We start from the raw sequence: 13,672 nt of genomic DNA, 5'->3' as shown, positions 1-13,672 counted from the left end.
TCAATATTGCTCCTCGAAGAACTCAACTTGACAATGGTCAACCAATACAGGTTATCGCATAACTAAGGTGAAAATCATGCATGTGTAACAAAATTTTTAAAAAGATACAGAAATTATGACAGTCAGATTAATTGTACTTGTTAATTATTGACAAGTCATTTCTCATTATACGTAATTTTTATCAGATTTGTTCGATGTCGGACAAAAACATGTAGCAGTTTATAAGAAGACCCCCCTAATTGACGTAACAGATGGACTTTTGATAGTTTAAAAAAAACAAACTTTTTACAACAAAAGAGGAGCGAAAGATACCAGAGGAACAGTCCGTTTATTTTCTATCTAGAGTTTGACTGTCACTCTGGTTAACGTTTTACCATGCGTTAAAATGCTACGTTTCAACTACGTTTTGAATAAAAATGTCCCGTTATTTTAAAAGCAAGGTTTTACTAGGTTTGTGCTACGTTCTTATCACGTTTTGCTACGTATTAGTACGTATAGAGCCACGTTTTCACCACACATTGATAAGTTTTGACAAACTAGCCGTAAACTTAAGCTTGCAGCAAAAAGCTGCAATGTTTGCCAGAAGTTTGCAGCTAGCGGCAAACATCTGCAAACCCTATTTTCTGGGTCTCTGCATTTTGTGTCTGCTGCAAACATTTCAGTTTCATATATCACTATATCCGAATTTTTTTTTTGACAATCTGTCATATTCCATATGACCCAAACTTAAGTGCTCCTTCTTGTACTATAACTCAAAATTTAGCTGATAATTTAGCTGCATTATCCATCCTTCTATTTAGTAGTGCCGGAATCATGAAAAAAAATATAAAAAAACAGGAGTCGTCTGTAGAAAGAAAGATAATCACGATAACGTTAGTTTCATTCCCTTGACTTATATTGTTCTTGCAGAAAAACATGATAAAAAGTAAGTTTATTCAAATTCACACATTTAAATCACATTCTTATCATAATCGATATTCCGTAACCAAGGTTTATAACATACATGCCATACATATATGAAGGATTGTGCCTGATATTCATACGATGAAGACATAATCTTTGAATCAGTTTAATTGAAGTCTGGAGCAAGCTGGCATGTCAGTTAAGGGAGCTACCATTTGATTTTTAAGGGGGGGGGGGGGGGGCTAGGATGAAATTTGAAAAAAATAGGCAGGACAGGAGTTTTGAGTCAAAAAAAGGGCAGGATGTGTCACTTGCAAAAAAAAAAGTCAGGACGAAAATTTAGGTAAAAAAAAGTCAGGATAAAATTTAAAAAAAAGGCAGGACCGATTAGAGTGAAAAATAAAAAGGCAGGACAGTAATACAGCTAAAACAAAATGCAGGACAAAATTTACTTTTCTACGTCTTCTACATTGGCTACAGGTATATGGCCATTGGGGAGGGTTGAGATCCCATAAACATGTTTAACCCCGCCGCATTTTTGCGCCTGTCCAAAGTCAGAAGCCTCTGGTCTTGTTAGTCTTGTATTATTTTTAATTTTAGTTTCTTTTGTTTAATTAGGAGTTTAGTATGGAGTTCATTATCACTGAACTAGTATATATATTTGTTTAGGAGCCAGCTGAAGGACGCATCCGGGTGCTGGGATTTCTCGCTGCATTATAGACCTGTTGGATTTGGTGACCTATACTGCTGTTGTCTGTTCTATGGTCGGGTTGTTGTCTCTTTGACATATTCCCCATTTCCATTCTCAATTTTACCATAACCAATAAATAAAAAAAACAATGCCAAATGTATAAAATTAAGGATTATATGTACCCTTGTACGTGTTTATTCAATGCTTAACATGTGGACTTTTTATAGAAAATCCACAGCTTTTTATCCTTGTACTTTCATATTTGTCAATTTGATGACTGATAGATACAGGAGACACGAAGATTAAGAAACTAGTCTCTTTGAGAACCTCTATACTTGCATTATTTTCAACAAAATAAATACTAAAAACGATGTATTATTTATACAAGAGTGTATACGCACTGACATGTAGCGACTGCCAATCTAATTAAAATATTGATCTCTGATTACGTTATACTACATATTATACTACATATATAGTATAACGTAATCAGAGATCAATATTTTAATTAGATTGAGCGACTGCTTGAATGTTCGTAATTTTGAATCTATTTTGAAGATTTGTAAGATAAATATTTTAATAAAAGTATCACATAAACTTTATATTGTTCATGGTCTCATGGAACCATAAAAAAAGTCAAGGACTAACGAAACCTGCCAGACGGACATGCACACAAATAAATACAATTATTAAAACCTACAAAAAAGTAAAAACTTAACATTTATCAAAGAATCATTAAAATAAGTTTTAGGTCACATAATAATCGTCTGGCCATATGAGCTAATGCAGTTGACCCATTATTTATGGTATTAGAGATACGGATTTGTGTTACATATTTATTTTTCTCGTTTGAATTGTTTTACATTTCAGATTTCGGGGCCCTTTATAGCTGAATATGCGGTATGTGCTTTGCTCATTGTTGAAGGCCGTATGGTGACCTGTATCAGTAAATTTCTGTGTTATTTGGTCTGTTGTGGAGAGTTGTCTGATTGCCTATCATACCACATCTACTTTTTTTCTGTATTGAACACGAACTATTAACCTTGATCATGGATATCAATCATTAGGGAACAATCATTTAACTTCCAGGAAAAGGGGGGGGGGGGGTACATGTATGTTTTATTGGGGTCTTTTTTTAAATTCTGATCCCCAATTTGATGGGAAAAAACATGTTTTGGTTAAGCAGATTACAAAACAAAAATATTCTGAAAGCAGATTTCACCCCTAACTTAAAGGGTTAAATTTAATATTAAAAATAAATAGTGTGATTGATAAATGTATTGTACGAATGATCCAGTTGTATCTTCCCAGCACAAAGGTGTAGTACAGAAAATTTATGTATCGCATTAGCGACGACATAAAAAGATCAATGTAGGATAAAAAAAAATTAATTCATATAGCTGAATCACTGAAACCCCTACCCCTTCTTATCTTAATTTGGGGAAAAAATGATTGACCAATCAGCAATTTTGACCACCTCTCCCTAAATAATTTGAATAATTAAGTTTTTTTTATCCTTCATTGATCGATTTTCTGATGTCGTCTCTTGTCTCATCTTATACATGATTCCTACATAAGAGTGTGCCGAAATAGAACGGCGATTCAGTATAAAAAAAGAAAATCATGATAACGTTAGTTTCATTTCCTCGACGTATATATTCTCCTGTCAGACGAAAAAGTAAGTTTATTCAAATTGACAAAACACATTATATACGATAGACGGGGGCAGAGCAAGCGTTTAGATCGTGCTAAATATCACAATACTTAAATTGTACTCGTTCAATAAAAATAGCAGCTGGAATCCTACAAGTTTACACATCTGTATCTCCTTTTCTGTTTTCAAGATTTGTTATTCTCAAAGTTAATCTCATGATTTGTTGAATTTATGATTTAAATATTATATTTAGGTCACATTCATATCCATAAAAGACATAGTTTTTAAAGCAATTGCTTTTATGCCGTCGCGTATGGCCATCTTTGTGACCCAGATCAGAGACTCCGCCCAGATCAAGCCATAGTATTTTGTTAAACAGGCTCCTGGTCAGTCATTCTTTAACACCTATGTATGTTTTCTAATGCAATACACAGCTTGAAACTTTAAAAAAAAGTTAGTGGATTTAAGAAGTTTCAGAATATGTTCTTGTAGATGTATTTTTGTATTTAAAGGGTCAACCGTTTGACTATCAAATAACATAGAAGTCCGAGTGAAAAAAAGTACATTTTTATAAATGCGATTCCGTTTTCCGCCGTTGGTACGATGTTTCAACAAAATATGGATTCATTTCAGTTGTTGATTTAGCATTGAAAATTTAACTGAATTATCTCCTAATAAATACGGTTTTTTATGTTTAATTTGTGTTTCTTTAAGAGGTCAGGTGCTCTTGTTCATTCATAAAATTATCGTTCATTCATACATTTATCGTAAAATCAAAATCACTACACAGGTTAATGCGTAGTGTCAAATTATTACCTGTAATCTAAAAATAGACAAACTTTATTTGCGCAAATAATTTAGCGGAACGAAACCCTTGTTGAAAACACATAACAATAAGTTCGTTTTCCTTTTCTGTCAAAACTCCGTAATATTTATCGATCACCTTACTAATGAAATGGACCCGGCCAAACGTAGTAGATGCCAAGTCGGTCCAGATGAAGAAATATTTACAATTTGGAATTTTCTAGTTTATTAATACATAGATTGAAAAAAGTACGTCTTTTTAAATATCATGATCAAAACTGGGTTTGCATAACAAATGTCAGATAAGATAAGATAAGATAAGATAAGATAAGATAAGATAACTTTATTAGCACTAACACATTGACAATAAATGGTTATGGCAACAAATTAAAGACTAACTACAATAACATATATATACAATGAAGGAGTGACAGTGGATAATTATGAGAGAAATATATAAAAAATAAATGAGAAGCATATACATTATTACAAAAATCAAGTACCTTTTAATAATGAGTTTCTCACCAACAAGCATTCATTCATATAGTTGACAACAATTTTTAATATTGTTTGGGAATTACTATTTAGAATTGATATAAGTAAGTTATATGATAAGGAAGAAAATTTGTTGTTCAATAGAACATTATTTAATTTTTTAATAAGGTTATCTCTCACATATTTATAGGAGGAACATTTTAAAAGAAAGTGAAGTTCATCTTCAATGTCTCCATTGTTACAGAAAAGACATACCCTGTCAGATGAAACCGTTATCCTCGTCTTTTCAGTGAACAAGTCTACTACGTTTGTTGACACTCGACGGTCCACCGTGTTAGCAAGGATTTGTATAATATGAAATAAATGTGTTTGATACGTGAACAGTTCAAATGATATGGTGAAAGGTGCTATACAAATCCTTGGTGTTAGCAATTTTATTTCACATGTTTTCGAAATATTGAAGATCATTTTTCGCAATGTTTCCTGAAAATTGATAAATATCAAAGCAACGTAGAGCTGTTTGTTCTTGTTCCTATAATAAAATTGAGAATGGAAATGGGGAATTTGTCAAAGAGACAACAACCCGACCATAGAAAAACATACAACAGCAGAATTGAGGTCACCAACAGGTCTTCAATGCAGCGAAAAATTCCCGCACCCGGAGGCGTCCTTCAGCTGGCCCCTATACAATATATATACTAGTTCAGTGATAACGATTTAATGTCATGTTTGTCTGTGATGACCCCCCTTTTCGGGATTGCATGAGAATTGTAGTTATCTCGTACCCATATGCACTTGTTTCTATCCATTGGAAGGTCGACTATCCATATAAAACTATTTATATGGATAATCGACCTTCCTATGGATAGAAACAAGTGCCTGTGCTCGTACCGCATCATAAGGACACATATCAACTGAGCAATAATGTTTGGAACTTATTTTTAAAAATGATGACAAAGTAACATTATGAAAATATTTTTATTAAGCTGAAATATACATTTATTCTTTACATGTTTATGTCTTGTAAGATATTTTATTTCTTTCCCGTTTTTATACGACCGCAAAATTTGAAAAATTTTTCGTCGTATATTGCTATCACGTTGGCGTCGTCGTCGTCGTCGTCGTCGTCCGAATACTTTTAGTTTTCGCACTCTAACTTTAGTAAAAGTGAATGGAAATCTATGAAATTTTAACACAAGGTTTATGACCACAAAAGGAAGGTTGGTATTGATTTTGGGAGTTTTGGTCCCAACATTTTAGGAATTAGGGGCCAAAAAGGGCCCAAATAAGCATTTTCTTGGTTTTAGCACTATAACTTTAGTTTAAGTTAATAGAAATCTATGAAATTTTGACACAAGGTTTATGACCACATAAGAACGGTGGGGATTGATTTTGGGAGTTTTGGTTTCAACAGTTTAGGAATTAGGGGCCAAAAAAGGGCCCAAATAAGCATTATTCTTGGTTTTCGCACAATAACTTTAGTTTAAGTAAATAGAAATCAATGAAATTTAAACACAATGTTAATGACTACAAAAGGAAGGTTGGTATTGATTTTGGGAGTTTAGGTCCCAATAGTTTAGGAATTAGGGGCCAAAAAGGGACCCAAATAAGCATTTTTCTTGGTTTTCGCACCATAACGTTAGTATAAGTAAATAGAAATCTATGAAATTTAAACACAAGGTTTATGACCATAAAAGGAAGGTTGGTATTGATTTTGGGAGTTTTGGTCCCAACAGAATAAGGGGCCCAAAGGGGCCAAAATTAAACTTTGTTTGATTTCATCAAAATTGAATAATTGGGGTTCTTTGATATGCCGAATCTAACTGTCATGACTGTGTATGTAGATTTTTAACTTTTGGTCCCGTTTTCAAATTGGTCTACATTAAGGTCCAAAGGGTCCAAAATTAAACTTAGTTTGATTTTGACAAAAAATGAATCAGTTAGGTTCTTTGATATGCTGAATCTAAAAATGTACTTAGATTCTTGATTATTGGCCCAGTTTTCAAGTTGGTCCAAATCGGGGTCCAAAATTAAACTTTGTTTGATTTCATCAAAAATTGAATAAATGGGGTTCTTTGATATACCAAATCTAACTGTGTATGTAGATTCTTCATTTTTGGTCCTGTTTTCAAATTGGTCTACACTAAAGTCCAAAGGGTCCAAAATTAAACTTAGTCTCATTTTAACAAAAATTGAAATCTTGGGGTTCTTTGATATGCTGAATCCAAAAATGTACTTAGATTTTTTATTATGGGCCCAGTTTTCAAGTTGGTCCAAATCAGGATCTAAAATTATTATATTAAGTATTGTGCAATAGCAAGTCTTTTTCAATTGCACAGTATTGCGCAATGGCAAGAAATATCTAATTGCACAATATTGTGAAATAGCAAATTTTTTTTAATTAGAGTTATCTTTCTTTGTCCAGAATAGTACGCAAGAAATATCTAATTGCAAAATATTATGCAATAGCAAGATTTTTTTTTTAATTGGAGTTATCTTTCTTTGTCCAGAATCAACTTAAATCTTTGTTATATACAATATACAATGTATATTCACTTTTTACTACCAACTGATAAATTAAAATAATCTTTACCATTTAGTGATAACAAGCAGTTTTTTTAAACTTAATATTTTATGATGTATTTAAATGAGTAGTTATTGTTGCAAACTCCATTAGAAATTTTAATTGAGATTAGTTTTGGAATAAGGGAAAGGGGGATGTGATTAAAAAAATTGGGTTCAATTTTTCTCATTTGAAATTTCATAAATAAAAAAGAAAATTTCTTCAAACATTTTTTTGAGAGGATTAATATTCAACAGCATAGTGAATTGCTCTAAGAGAAAACAAAAATTTTAAGTTCATTAGAACACATTCATTCTGTGTCAGAAACCTATGCTGTGTCAACTATTTAATCACAATCCAAATTTAGAGCTGAATCCAGCTTGAATGTTGTGTCCATACTTGCCCCAACCGTTCAGGGTTCAACCTCTGCGGTCGTATAAAGCTACGCCCTGCGGAGCATCTGGTTTGACATTTGCGTCTGGAAAGTTAGAATGTTTTAACTTAATCATTTGTGTTAATGGTTAAATATAAATTAATAATGAAAATTGTTAAAATTAAATCAATAAAGGAAATTATTGCCAAGGAAGTTACAAACACTACCAGGGGATAATCCATGATGATTTCTTTTTGAGTTATATGTTTCAGCATATGTATATTTGACCCCAACTTTAGCCTGGTAAACGTGTTGTCTCCTTGTGAAATATAAAACATATTAAAAATGACTTTCTGCTAAAGTCTTTTATTTATATAAAGTTAAAACCTTCTTACTTTTAACTAGACAACGCTCATGTCAGGTTTAATTCTTGTATATATGTGGATGAAAAATAAAAGTCCCCAAACATTAACATTGCAGCAATTGCTTTTACAGCCTTTAAGGCTTTGATTTTACAAAAAAATTATTATGGGTAGTCCAAATAATTATGACGTCTTGCAAGGCTATTTTTTATTTGTTGGGACACCTACAACATCGTGTAAAACATTTTTGTAAAAGAGAAGAATATAGATGAGAATGAATGAACGCTTTGTTATATTGTAGCTGTAAACGCCTTTTATTATACATTTTATGAAGCTTATCTATAGTATTTAGTGTAAAATATGTTGTTGTAATGATAATGCATATAAATGTAGTAAGGCCTCACTGTAGTTCTGTTTATTTTACCCTTTTACAAAACTATATACTAGTACCGTTTTACGTCACTAGCACACAATGCATTCATCTTACGGGCTATTTTAACGTGTGAAATTAAGACTAGTGACCTATCAAAATGAGCAAGTCTTCAATACTGTTAGCCTTAAGAAACTACTTCAAATGATCCTTCAACAACAGATGCCAACAATAAGAACTTGTTAGGTTTAAAATGTTAAATGTGTTTTATGAATTTATTTCAATCTTAATCATCAATTTCCTCGTCTGTTGAACCCTTTAAGATTTTTCTTTTCCCCGGGCGCTTTTAATCACCGGTGTCAACGTGATATCATGATCGTAACTGCAGTTACGATCATCCCAATATGGCGGACACAAATATACGGACATTTTATAAGGCTTATTTCTACACATTAACGGCTTATTTTCAGATTTGTTTTATATTTGTGTCCGCCATATTGGGATGATCGTAATTGCAGTTATGATCATCACGCTGACGCCATAAAGGGACGTAACACTACTACTAACCGTGTATGAAATAAGTCCCGCCTTCTTTTTAACCTAATATGGTACATACAGGGACGTAACACCACTACTAACAGTGCATAAAATAAGTCCCGACTCCCTACTACCCTAATATGAAATATACACGGTCTCCACGCGGACGCTTAAAATCCAATCCATATTCCTATAAATGTGTAGGAGGTAAGATAAAGTGTGTTACACCATTAACAACATAGACAGTTACAGTGATTTACACAGAGGTGCCTACAGTCTGCAGATTAAGTTTTAGTCTTAAATTTATTTGCTTTTAATTACAGAGTTGAAACCGGACTCAATTAATGGAGTTGAACCTTATTGAAAATGTTGAAAGGATGAATGTTTTGGAGGATTAATTGACGAATAATTGATAGACCAGTTAAGCAAGTCATTAACAAGAAGGTATGAAAACGCAAGCAGACGATATACATGATAAATCTCATGTCTGTGTCTGTGGTGTATGTGGTAAAGGGTTTAGACAGCCTGGTAATTATTTAAAGACTCACATGAGAACAAATACAGGTGAAAAACCTCATCACTGTGATTTATGTGGTAAAGGGTTTAGTCAGCGTCGTTATTTACAGAGGCACATGAGAACACATACAGGCGAACAACCTCATGAATGTGATTTATGTGGTAAAGGTTTTAGTCAGCGTCCTTATTTACAGAGGCATATGAGAACACATACAGGCGAACAACCTCATGAATGTGATTTATGTGGTAAATGTTTTAGTCAGCGTCCTTATTTACAGAGGCATATGAGAACACATACAGGCGAACAACCTCATGAATGTGATTTATGTGGTAAAGGGTTTGTTTAGTCAGCGTCGTTATTTACAGAGGCACATGAGAACACATACAGGCGAACAACCTCATGAATGTGATTTATGTGGTAAATGGTTTAGTCAGCGTCGTTATTTACAGAGGCACATGAGAACACATACAGGCGAACAACTTCATGAATGTGATTTATGTGGTAAAGGGTTTAGTCAGCGTCGTTATTTACAGAGGCACATGAAAACACATACAGGCGAACAACCTCATGACTGTGATGTATGTGGTAAAGGGTTTAGTCAGCGTCCTTATTTACAGAGGCACATGAGAATACATACAGGTGAACAACCTCATGACTGTGATGTATGTGGTAAAGGGTTTAGTCAGCGTCGTTATTTACAGAGGCATATAAAAATACATACGGACGATAAACCACATGTCTGTGATGTATGTGGTAAAGGCTTTTGTTAGCGTCGTAATTTACAGAGACACATGAGAATACATACAGGTGAAAAACCTCATGACTGTGATGTATGTAGTAAAGGGTTTAGTCAGCGTCGTTATTTACAGAGGCATATAAAAATACATACGGACGATAAACCACATGTCTGTAATGTATGTGGTAAAGGCTTTTGTCAGCGTCGTAATTTACAGAGACACATGAGAATACATACAGGTGAAAAACCTCATGACTGTGATGTATGTAGTAAAGGGTTTAGTCAGCGTCGTAATTTACAGAGGCACATGAGAACACATACAGGTGAAAAAACCCATGACTGTGCCGTATGTGGTAAAAACTTTAGTCGGCTGGATGGTTTAAAGAGTCACATGAAAACACATACGGACGATAAACCTCATGCCTGTGATGTATGTGGTAAAGGCTTTAGTCAGCGTCGGGATTTACAGAGGCACATGAGAACACATACAGGTGAAAAACCTCATGGCAGTGTACATGTACCTCATGACTGTGACGTATGTTGCAAAAAGTTTATTCACCTTCATGATTTACATAGACACATGAGAACACATACAGGTGATAAACCTCATGACTGTGACGTATGCGGTAAAAAGTTTAGTCGTCTTTGTAATTTACAGACACACATGAGAATACATACCTGTGATTACCCTCATGAATGTGGTGTATGCGGTAAAGGATTTGGTCGGCTTGATCATTTACAGAATCACACAAAAACACATAATGGCGATAAACCTCATATCGGTGATGTATCCGTTAAAAACTTTAATTAGCTTGGTATTTTACATGATACTAGTAATACATAATAGCGATAAAACTTATATCGGTGATGTATGCGTTATAAAGTTTAATGAGCCTGGTATTTTACATGAGATCAAATACAGGTGATAAACCTCTTGAAAGCGATATAATTATATAAGTGGTTAAGTGTTTAGCCACGGTAGTTTACAGGTTAACATGAGAACTCATACCTATAGTAAGATCTGTGACGTATACATATATGGTAAAGAATTTATGCATTTTATTGATTTGCACATAATCATAATTGAAGCATATGAAAATATATATAGCAGATACACCTTATGTTTGTGATGTACGCGATAAAGGAGTTACCAATCCTAGTAGTTAACAGTTTCGCATGAAAACACATACAGTCGATAAATCTCATTATTGTGATATTGATAGTAAAATGTTTAGTTATCTTAGAAATGTACAGAGATACATGAGAACACATATACAGCCGATAAATCTCATTATTGTGATGTTGATGGTAAAATGTTTAGTGATCTTAGAAATGTACAGAGACACATGAGAACACATATAGGAAAATTACTGTGATGTTGGAAGTAAAGGCTTTATTTATATTAAAAAATGTGCAGAGACACATGAGAACACATACAGGAGATAAATCTTATTACTTTGATTTTAGTGGTAAACGTTTTAGTTATATAAAAAATGTGCAGAGACACATGCAAACCCATATGTGAGATACGTTTTATGTATGTGGTAACAGTTTTAATCGGCTTTGTAATTTACAGAAACACATTACAAGACTTGTTTTTGTATACATTGTATACAGCCTGTAAAATCACAGGAATGTATTTACTGCATGTGTGTCAGAATTCATTGAAATTTGTGACTTACAAAGACACTTTAGAATACAAACTTGGGTAAAACTCGTTCAAAGGACAAAGGACTTTTGTGTTAAAGAATTAATCCATTAAACATTGATAAAGATTGTGTAGATGTAAGAACATTTAAGCACATGTATATATCCATATATCTGTTTATTGAGATAAACCTTGAATTTTTCATTTATGTGGTGGGATGTTTAGAGCGAGTTGTATTTTTTAATTATATATACTAGAACACACCCGCGAAATCGCGGGCATTCAGAGCGGAGTTAAAAGTATGTAAAGTGTTGTTAGAAGTTTTATACCTCCTCCTTTATTTCCAAAATTCCCAATTTTTGGTTTTCTATCAATTTCAATATGAACATACATTTAGTATGTTATGAACATTTAAGTAAGGAGCTTGTAGTTCAGTGGTTGTTGTTTGTTTGTGTGTTTCATATTTGTTTTTCGTTCCTTTTTTGTACAGAAATAAGGCCGCTAGTTTTCTCGTTTTAATATTTTTACATCGTCATTTCGGGGCCTTTTAAAGCTGAGTATTCGGTATGGGCTTTGCTCGTTGTTGAAGGCCGTACGGTGACCTATAGTCGTAAATTTCTGTGTCATTTTGGTCTCTTGTGGAGAGGTGTCTCAACATGGCAATCATACCACATCTTTTTTTTTGTAATCAATGAATTTTGTAAAATATTGAATGAATGGAGAATTTCAGAAAAGGTATCAAAAGTTCACATGAATAATTTTAGCGCTTATCTGTATATTACTATATAAATAAAGTGTATTTACTTTCAATTCTTAGTTTAGTAATCGATCCATGGTGGTCAATTGACATAGAATAAAACTCTGAACAGAATTAAAATACACTTTATTCGTACTATTTGTTTGTTCAAAGTATACAGAAAAACGCAAACCGGAAGTATAATCTGACTTAAAATTTCGTCCAATGACGGGACAATATCCGGATGCCTTTTTTCTCGTTTTTCTCCCAAAATAACTCAATCTGAATAGTCATATGAATGGATGACAAATGCGACTATGCACTGTACATATAGGACCCAGAGTCGTGTTGATTAATTTATTGTGGAAAGAAGAGAAGCGACACCAAAAATGAGGTCTTCTCGTTTAATAGTATAGATATATATATATATATATATATATATAGAAAGACACATTAGAACACAAAAGAAGATGTGGTATGATTGCCAATAAGACAACTGTCCACAAGAGAACACATAGGAACACACGTAGGAGATAAACCCTCATATATATGATATTTGCTAAAGGGTTTAGTCGGCTTAGTAATTTTCAATGACACAAGTGAATACCTGCATGAGATACATGTAAACATTTATGTGATACATGTATTGCTAACGGGTTTAGTCGGCTTTCTTATTTGCTGAGAACACACATATTACATTAGAACACATTATGTATGATAATGTGATGTTTGGTGAAGGGTTTAGTCGGCTTTCTAATTTGCAGACACATTAGACAGTGGCGTAGCTAGGTCATTTTTAAATGTACCCCCGAACCTCGGTCCTATTTGATCCAGGCCAATGAACCAGCTGGTAGTAGATGAGCGGGTGCTAAGCCTCCGGAAGTTTTTAAGTTATCGAGAATGACATACCATTCCTGTCATTGAAAACTCATATCAATAACAACATTCTTTAGATTCAAAATGCTTATTTTTTATGTTTAATCTATTCATTGTTTATTTAGAATCGTAAAAAAAACATGAAATGATTAATTTTCTGAGTTGTTCAGGTGCAATATTAAAATGTGTAAATAGAACCCTGGTTTTCGCCTGAAATTTCTCCCCGTAAAAGTTTATTTATCATTTATCAGTCCATTAAAGGATTTAAACAAATCAAATATTTTCATTTAATTTCTGCACAAGTTTCATAACAAAATATGGAGGTTTATATCATGTAAATTAACTCGACATCATAGATACCAGGATGGAAATTTATTCTTGCGCTATACGCGTTTTCCTTCAAGAAA

The 13,672-nt window shown here is 33.3% G+C and overlaps 1 pseudogene; it reads left to right on the top strand.

The window, feature by feature from the left end:
- Positions 1-9,614: 9,614 nt before the first annotated feature.
- Positions 9,615-11,523, top strand: LOC143052366 (uncharacterized; annotated as a pseudogene).
- Positions 11,524-13,672: the final 2,149 nt, after the last annotated feature.

This window comes from Mytilus galloprovincialis, chromosome 11, assembly GCF_965363235.1.
Source record: "Mytilus galloprovincialis chromosome 11, xbMytGall1.hap1.1, whole genome shotgun sequence".
Classification (NCBI taxonomy): Eukaryota; Metazoa; Mollusca; class Bivalvia; order Mytilida; family Mytilidae; genus Mytilus; species Mytilus galloprovincialis.
The sequence above is the reverse complement of the archived record's forward strand: the minus strand, read 5'-3'. Positions and strand labels throughout refer to the sequence as shown.